Source organism: Harpia harpyja, chromosome Z (assembly GCF_026419915.1).
Source record: "Harpia harpyja isolate bHarHar1 chromosome Z, bHarHar1 primary haplotype, whole genome shotgun sequence".
NCBI classification, from domain to species: Eukaryota; Metazoa; Chordata; class Aves; order Accipitriformes; family Accipitridae; genus Harpia; species Harpia harpyja.
Genome location: NC_068969.1, coordinates 11,269,649 through 11,278,784, shown reverse-complemented (window position 1 = coordinate 11,278,784; position 9,136 = coordinate 11,269,649).

Sequence of the window (9,136 nt, the reverse complement as noted above, 5' to 3'; positions counted from 1 at the left end):
CTGGCCCCACGGCCCCCACTAGACTCCATAAAATAAGCTTGGCTCGGGCCTGAGGGTGGGGATGCAGGAGAGGGTGGAAATGCAGGGACCGGGTACAGCAAAGCTCCCCCAGCACCTCTGTGTGGGGCCAGTGCTGCTTTTCCCCGTGCTTACAGCCCCGTTGGGGTGCACATGCCCTAGAGATGCTGCAGCCAGCCCAGCACACACCGCTACGGAAGGGAGACTCCTGCCTCTTCACAGGGGCAGACAAATTGCCTGCCTCAGGGGCATGGTGGATTAAGGCACTCCCAGTCCAGCCCCAGCTGCAGGGTATGCAGAAAGCAGCCGCAGCACCCAGGGCACAGCCTGGCTCCGGGGTGCAAGAAGTGGGACCCAGGGACCCATCGCAGTGTGAGAGCAGGAGCTGGCAGAGCAGAGGGAGCGGTTTCCCCTCGGATGCCTGCAGGAAGGAGAAGATGAAGGGAAGCCGAGGGAGAGCCGCCAGCCCGCAGCGTGCGCGCTCAGGGCATGTGCAGGCTGGGCCCGTGGTGCGCGGAGCGTGACTCGACACGCTGGGCGGCTGAGCCAGCCCGTGCCCGCCTGCACCGGGTGCCTGCACCCACTGGTGCCGCCCAGCCTGCCTGCCCAACTCCGTGCAGCCTCGGGGGTCCCTGGGGACCAGCATCGTCGGCAGCGCAGCACCTTGGGCCAGGCGGCGGGATGCAGAGGTGAAAGGTGGCATTCCTGCAGCTGTCCCCTGGGAGAGCGGTTTGGGGCAAGGCCAGGTCACTGGTGCTTCCCTGCAGCACCGGGGGAGGCGAGGAGATCATCTTACCTGCAACCAACGCGGTGCCACGTCTATGCCTGCCTCAAGCCCTCACCAGCATCCCTCCGGGAAAGCGTGCAGGAAGATGGGGCAGCTCAGCCCCCACTGGGTGCTGGGGGGGCTGTCACCGGGGCAGGGGCTGCTCCTGGCCTCACATGGCGCCTGCCACTTTGCACTAAACGCAGCTCCCAGAGGCAGGCCAGGAGGGGTACCGCGGCTTCAGGGGACTGGAGGGGCACGCAGGAGCCCGGCACTGCTCCTGGGGACCTCACAGGAATACTCACCAGCACTGCAGGCAGGATGGTACCACCGGTCCCTGCTTCACATCAGACCGACCCAGGGAGCAGCTGAGCAGGGGCATCTGCAGGGGCCCAGGACACAGAGCCCAGCCCTGCAGAGCCGGGGCACTTGCCAGCAGCACGGCAGCCCTTGCCACGTGCAGGGGCAAGCTGCCCACCAGTTCCCAAACCCCACAGCACCTCCACACCCTATCAGAGGGGGACGAGCACCGCAAAGCCACGGCTGCCCCATCCCTCCTCCCCCAGCTCCGGACCTGAGAGCAGCCGGTGCAGGGGGAGATGGGCAAGGCACCACCACCTTCCCCGTGCACGGGAGCTGCTCTGCTGCCTGATGCCGAGCTCGTCCCCTTCCCAGGGCTGGGAAATGGCAGCTGCCCGGCTCCCAGCCTGGCACCCAGGGCCACAAGGCCAGCTATGGGCTAACCCAGCCATAGGAGTCCCCACGGACCCTGGAGACCTGTGAGGGGAGACCCTGCAAGAGCAGGCAGCAGCATGGCAGGAGGTGTTGGCGGGAGCAGCGCAGCAGCAGGGGCACACGGCAACCACTCGCCGGGTGGGGAGGCGGAATGGCAGGCGGGCAGCATGCAGGCCTGGGAAGCTGGAGCCGTTCCCGGGATGCTGCCAGCTGTGCTGCAAGAAGCTGCTCCTCGGGGGGGATTCACACAGCTTGATGGGGCTGGGAGTATTTGTTCCTCCCTCCAATGGCAACGGCAGATGCCTCCTCGGCTGCAGTGGCTCAGGGCAGCTGTATTCCCAGGGGAGGAGCGTTGCCAAGCAGAATAGCTGTGAGTCCAAGGAGCTGGCCCTTGGGGGCCCCTAGCCCAGCCCCGAAGGACGGGAGTGAGGACACGCTGGACCACTGTCCTAGGACCCTGCTGATGTACCAGGGCTCGCTGTAGACAGTCATTGCCTTCCCAAGAGATGGAAATAACGAGTCACTAACGGCTTGTGCGCAAGCCCTCCTGCTGCTGAGCCGCAGGCAGAGGCACAGCCAGCGCTGGCAGAACAGCATACCGGCCTGCGCTCACAAGTGACCATCGAGAGGGACCCGCTCTGGAGCTGCATCAGGAGGAGTTTGCTAACCTCAGCTCTCCAAACCCAGCTCTCCCACAGCCCCGGTGTCAGGGTGTCCTGGTTTTGGCTGGGATAGAGTTAATTGTCTTCCTAGTAGCTGGTATAGTGCTATGTTTTAGGTTCGGCATGAGAAGAATGTTGATAATGCTGATGTTTTCAGTTGTTGCTAAGTAGTGTTTATATACTAAGTCAAGGATTTTTCAGCTTCTCGTGCCCAGCCAGCAAGAAGGCCGGAGGGGCACAAGAAGTTGGGAGGGGACACAGCCAGGACAGCTGACCCAAAGTGGCCAAAGGGATATTCCATACCATGTGACATCATGCCCAGTATATAAACTGGGGGGAGTGGGGCTGGGGGGAATCGCTGCTCAGGAACTAACTGGGCATCGGTCAGCAGGTGGTGAGCAATTGCATTGTGCATCACTTGTATATTCCAATCTTTTTATTATTGTCATTTTCTTATTGTTATTATTATCATTGTTAGCTTCTTCCTTTCTGTTCTATTAAACTGTTCTTATCTCATCTCAACCCACGAGTTTTACCTTTTTTCTTTCCGATTCTCTCCCCCATCCCACTGGGTGGGGGGGGGAGTGAGTGAGCAGCCGCATGGTGCTTAGTTGCTGGCTGGGGTTAAACCACGACACAGGGAAAGGCTGCCCCTTGCTCGCTCCCCTTTCAGCTGGATCCTGCTCTCACTTACCCACTTTTGCATCTGGGATGTGGTTCTGGCAGCTGGGAGGATGGGGTGGTTGCTCAATGCTTCCTCTCTGCCTCTATTCAAGTGTTTCACAATCTGCACCAACACCCCCTAAAAACTACCTGCGGCTCCATATAAATTTCTGGCAGGGCTCACGAAAGAGCCCCTGTCCCGCTCTTCACGGGGCTTGGCCGCTCCTTGCACAAGGGGCCCCCGACGGAGCCGTGGGGAGCATCGCCCACAGCTCGAGGGCTGGTGGGAGACGTGTGGGACGGCACTGCAGCCCAGCAGGCAGCCGCTGGCACGTGCTCCGCCGGGGAGGGCACGGCACAGCTTGCACCGAGGCGCGGCAGGGGCCCTGCCTGGGACAAGCAGGGGCATGGAAGGGGGTATGTACTGCTGGAGAGCCAGGGCCATGCTGCAGCCTCCAGGGAAGGGGCTTCTGCAAGTCTTGGGTGCTGGTAGAAGCACGTGGATAGCAGAAGCTCCTTTGCCTGCAGGACGCCATCGTGCCTTCCCCTACCAGGAGTATGCCAGTTGACAACGCTGGATCCCCAGCAGCTGCAGGACACTGCCCTGAATGTTTTATGCAGCAGCCGTGGTCCACGGGAAGGACGATAAATATTTGGTCATCAGTCTCTGCTGGGGTGGTGAGGAAGCCGGGGGGGGGCCCCAAAGGCTGCAGGAGGGGCCGGGAGCACCCCTACCTGTGGGGCGGCAGCCAGGGTTGCAGGGGGGACTGTGCTCTGGAGGGATTTGTGCAGTTCACGAGACCAGACTTGTCCTCACGGCTCTCCCGAGCGAGGCTGTGCCATTGCTCCTTCAGCTCTTTGGCTGGGTGCCCAACTCCAGAAGAAAAGAATAAAAAGGACGAAACACCCACCCTGCCCTGTCGGGTGAATTGCTGTCTGTCACCATGGGAACTCCTCCCTCCCCAGACCCCCCCAGGATGACTTCATATCTCCATCGAGCAGGAGGGCTGCGTCACCGGGATGGCACAGGGCGGACAGACATGTACGTCTCACGCAAGGACCTCTGCAGCTGCAGCAGCGGACGCAGGGCAGGAGGCTGCAGAGCTCCGGGGTGAAGGCTGAGCAGCCCGGGTGAGGGTCCCACACAGGATGGGGGGTACAGTCTGCACCCACACAGTGCATCCCCAGAGGAATGACTGGGGGCTCTCAGAGCTCCTGCTCCTTGCAGAAAACACGTCTTCAGCACCTCTGCACCCCTTCTTGTTGCCATCAAGGAGGGAGGAGCGCAGGATCCTGTCTCTGGCCCCCACACCTTTCTGGAGTCACCAGCCTGGGACCACGAGGACCTCATCCCTCTCTGTCCTCCTCAGCAAACCCAGGGCAAGGTCACCTGTGAGTCACCGCTGCGCGTGCGAGGCAGAAACAGGAGATACTTGTGTTCCCGTGTCACAGGGGCTCCTGCCAAGTGCTGCACATCTGGAACAGCTGTAAACAAAGCAGGGGAAGCCAGAGAGCCACAGCAGAGAGCAGCCGGGGGCAGTGGGGACCTCCAGCCTCGCAACAGCAGGGCTGGGGGAAGGGGTGGAAATAAATGCAAAACCGCCACGTAGAGCCCAGACGCCCGAGGCTCAAGCGCACTCACCCGCCGATCTTCCTGGAAGCCCCTCGGCATGCCAGGGCATCCTCTGAGCCAGGTGAGCAGAGGCAGGAACTTGCCACAGACACACTGCCTGCTGCTGGGCTCTGCCTACTGCTCCGGTTCCTAGAGCCACTGCTCATCAAGCCTCCTGCAAGAGGCCCCAGCCCCACTCGCCATGTCCATGGGCAATTATCACTTCACAGATCCCTACCTGGAAATCACACCCTCCAAGTTTCATCAACAGCACCAAGTCTGTTTCTCGATTGCTACGAGCGCTACTCAAGAGCAACGTGGTCTCAGTGGAGAGGTCATGGTTTTGGTATATATGAATCTGTGTAATGCTAAACTGTACCCAGAGAAGCTCAGAACGCAGTTTTCTAAAGCTGAATATACAGCAAATCCTAAATCTCAAAGCAACACAACTTTAATTCCCTAGATGAAGAATTCAAATAAGCAAGAAAAATCCTTCTCCAAAGAGTCAGCTCCCTCTTCCCTAAATATAACAAATAAGAGATAAGCAGCATGCTCCTTTTTCAGCTTTATCCAAGTGCCTACTCTGAATAAAAGTTACACACAAAGTAGAAAATAGTGCACGGTACTGGGCTGTTTTACAAAATGCTTTGCACATCTGAGTTGTTGTATGCCGAGGGCAGTGCACATGGAGCAGCTTTATTCTGCATATTGCACCGAGTGTCAGTACTCACATTCACGGCAGGGCAACACAGCCCCCAGAAAAGCTAAATGCTTGACGTCACACTGCAGGCCCTTGGTGAAACTAGGAAGAGCACTCAGATATTCAAGCTCCTGTTTCAGTATCTTAATTACATGATTAGCCTCGCTCAAATCAGGTCACGTGGCATTCGATCCAGCTTCCTTTGCCATCCTCATGCTGTCTGTGCTATGCAGTTTTCACACCAAGGCAGCATATGAAGCCTTAAATAATCCCAGAGAATGGTGGAGGCTCAGTGATGGATGGTGGGACACCAAGCAGGAGCAGTGTCTCCAGAGCACCTAGTGGGTGATCCAGCACAGGTACTACTCCCATCGACACCTCTTTGTAAAAAAAAAAAAAAAAAAAAAAAAAAAAAAAAAAAAAAAATCAAAATCCCTCCTGCTCTCACAGACCAGGGCTGGGACCTCCCCAGGCTGCCACCCCCAGCAGCCTAGTGCTGGGCCAGCAGCTCCATTTTCCATTCCTGGGCAGATGAGGAACCTGGGCAGATCCTCCTCCAGGCACCACACTTCTAGTAGCTTTTCTGGACATCCCCAGCAATGGGCTCAATGCGCAGCAAAGCTGAACCTCAGAGCCCTGAGAAAAGAAAATGTGTAAGGGGAAAGAGCTGGAAAGAGGAGACTTGCATGGAAAAGTGAGAACCACTGATTGTCTTTGGGTGGCGTGTGGGATAAAGCAGCTTTTAATGAGGGTGTTCGGGGCTCAGACTCACCCCCTTCCAGGCACGCCACTGAAGAAAGAGCTGAGACAAAGACAACAAGTCCTGCTGCCATGCCCAGCTCAGCCTTGTGTCTCATCACAGCCCGGGATGGCTGTAGGTGGCAGTCAGGCCTGGATGGGCCCTTTGTCCATTGCTTTTCCATGCAATGAATATACTAAAGCTTTAGATGAGCCACTTCCTTTTCCAAATAGGAAACGGGATTTCTGGATATGCATATGGATACCACTGCTCACCTTCCTCTCTCCTGGTGTACAAAGTCCTGGCAGTGCACTGAAGGGCAAGGTGAAGTGCAGGAGGCCTAGGCAGGGCAAGCCTGTGAGTCTGCCAAATATCAGGGTACTACCCTCACTCTAGCAATCCTGCAACGCTGCTGGGTGACACTTCATCACAGGGAGAACTCAGCCCTCCTCTGAGCAAACCACACTATATAGGGGCTGGCCAGGGGAAAAGATCCCTGCTCATGGCCATGCCGATGCCTCAGTCAATCCCTGCATCAGAGGGACCAAGCAGTACGAGGCTGCAGCAACACGAGACACCAGCAGAGCTGCACTTCTGCCCTGTCTTCTAAACCCCGCTCACCTATTGCTCCCGCTGCCATTTTTCACCAGCCTCAGCACAAGAGCGGGTAGAGAAGCAGGCTCGGAAGGCTGTGGACTCTCCTCCCAAAAGCTCTCTGGCACCAAAGAGCAGCACAGCTCCAAGCGTCTCATTTCTGTGAAAGCCTCTCTGCAGCTCCCTGCTTCCCTGAGGACAGGCTTGGCTCAGCACCTATGATTAGTATCAACTGTACTTTCCAGGGCGGGTAATTAGTTCAGGTGAGGCAACTACTGACAATTGGCTGCTGTGGCCCCTCTCTTGGCAAGCGCCCGAATCCCAAACAAGCAGCTCACATATCAAAGGGGCTGCCTGCCCCACAAGCAGATCCACCCTGTACATCTGCCCCAGCCCCGCAGCCCCACGCTGGGCGTACCAACAGCCTTTATCCTAGAGACCAGGGAAACCTGGAGCGCTCAGCACAGGTCTCTAGCAAGGGCTCCCCGTTTTCACTGCTAGATTTCACGTACTTGGAATATCTCTGTGTGGTAGGAAAAAGTCACTGAAGCACTGTGCAGGTGGCGTTGCAGAGCCTCACATAGGGTGCAGACAACGATGCACAGTATCCTCCTTTCCAAATCCTCCTCTCTTCCAGCCAAAAGACAGACTGCCAAGGTGTCAGGGAGGGAAGTAATTGCCTACATGTAGGTGGAGGGCACAAGCTTCAAAGAGGGAACTTTACTGGGAGATGATAAGACAGCACTGTGCAGAAGGGGAGGGAGCAAAGGTCAATTTATACACCAGACTAAATTTATCAGTGCAGTCTAATGGGATCCCAAGTAACCTTCCAAGTGAAGTAGCAAAATAAAACACTTAAGCCATTGAAAACTAGACTGGTCAAAGAGTCCCGCTGAACAATCCTGCATTGTCCAGGGAGCCAGGAAACAGATTTATTAGGTCACCCAGGCCATCTCCAGTTTCAGTGAAATTGCCCTGTTCTAGGGATGGTTCCAACTCCCTCCTCTGGCACTGCCACTGTCCTTCACTGGGCAGCGGAAACCGCAGGAAGGGGAGGGTAGAGGTCCAGCAAAGGATCTCACTTTTTCAAGGTTCAGGAAAAGCACTGAGGTAGGACACTTCCGTTATGCCAGACATTTCCCAGTTTGGATTCCCTTGGACTAAGGCTGCTCCAGTGGAGGAACAGAAACACACACCTACAGCTCAAACAGCAGAAGACCTGCCAATGAGATTAGAGCTTCATAATTCCCAGCACCGAGGGATTCAGCTGCCAAATGCTTGATGACTCTCTACCAATTCCAAGTTACACTTCCCAAGCCCCTCTCTAAGGCTCAGAGTATGAGTATCTTTGCCAAACAATAATGCTCTCAACTCCTGAATGGGTTTCCTCTCCCCACCTTTTAGATCCCCAGTCTGGCTGCCTGTTGTTTACCAAGGAAAAATGATAGCACAAACCTCTCAATCCTTAGAGCTGGTGAGACGCCCGTGTTTCTGGAAGCACAGACTGCCACAGCACCCAAACATGACAGGCACTACAAGGCAGAGTGCCATCGGAACCGCAGCCAGAAGATGCCAACATCTTGGGCATGGCTCAGCCTCAACTCCTAGCTGCTAGCAGGCACCCAACAGCACTCTGCATCCTATGCCAGTCACCAGGGCACGGTTTCTAGTCCAGATCAGCCCAGATACTCAGATTTCTACATGGATAAAAGCATCTACAAAATACCTTCTAACGCTGCATAAGCCAGTCACCCTTGCAGAGCTGCAGCAAGGAGGGAACGGGTGTTAGTCCTCGCTGAAGTGCTGGGACCATGCTGCTTAGCACAGCCAGCCTGCTGGTTTTGCAGGGAAACAGAGCAATTTAGAACACAGTAGTTGCAGAGGGGTTTGAATCTATTCCTAGTACAAAGTAGCGCAGGAGGGCCTGGGGAATTACTCAAGGAAAACTACCATTCCAAAACAGATACCTCCAGAGAAGAAAACTTGTAGGAAATGCTAACGCAAGGATGTACACTTCCCTTTCCTTGTATTTCTCACCAACTGCAAAACGCCCTGGAAGCTCACCTGGGGGGGAAATATATAGCAATGGAAGACAAAAGAGTATCACAGTCTGATTGCAGTCACAAAACCAAGACAGAATCCTTTACTGGTTCCACAAGGCTTGAGGCATAAGTGAGCTTGTTTAGTTTTTCAGCCCTCAGTGCACTTGTAACGAGCCAGAGCTTGCGACGATAGTTAAACCCAAATTGCATCAAGAACATTTAACAGTTTCAAACTTGCCTAGTATACGCAATGAGTTCAGACACACTGACTCTCTCATCAAGAATCCAGATTCAGCACAAATGATTTAGTACACTGGATTAGTCTCAAGTGTAATGACTAACTCCTAGAAACTTTTACACTATTTTTAAATCCCACTTGTCAGGGCAGCACCTGGAAATTAAACGAGAATCCCAGGGAGACCTATCCCAAAGACAAAAATTAAACAGGAGTACCTTGCAGCTTCAAGGGTAGCTGTGACAGGCTAGTGCCACCTGGTGGGAAGCTTTTCTCCATCCCCCTTGCTCAGTTTCATCCTTTCTGTTCCATGCTCCAGCTTCCCAGAGGCAAGACAAGGGAGCAACAACCAGATCAACACCAGAAAAAG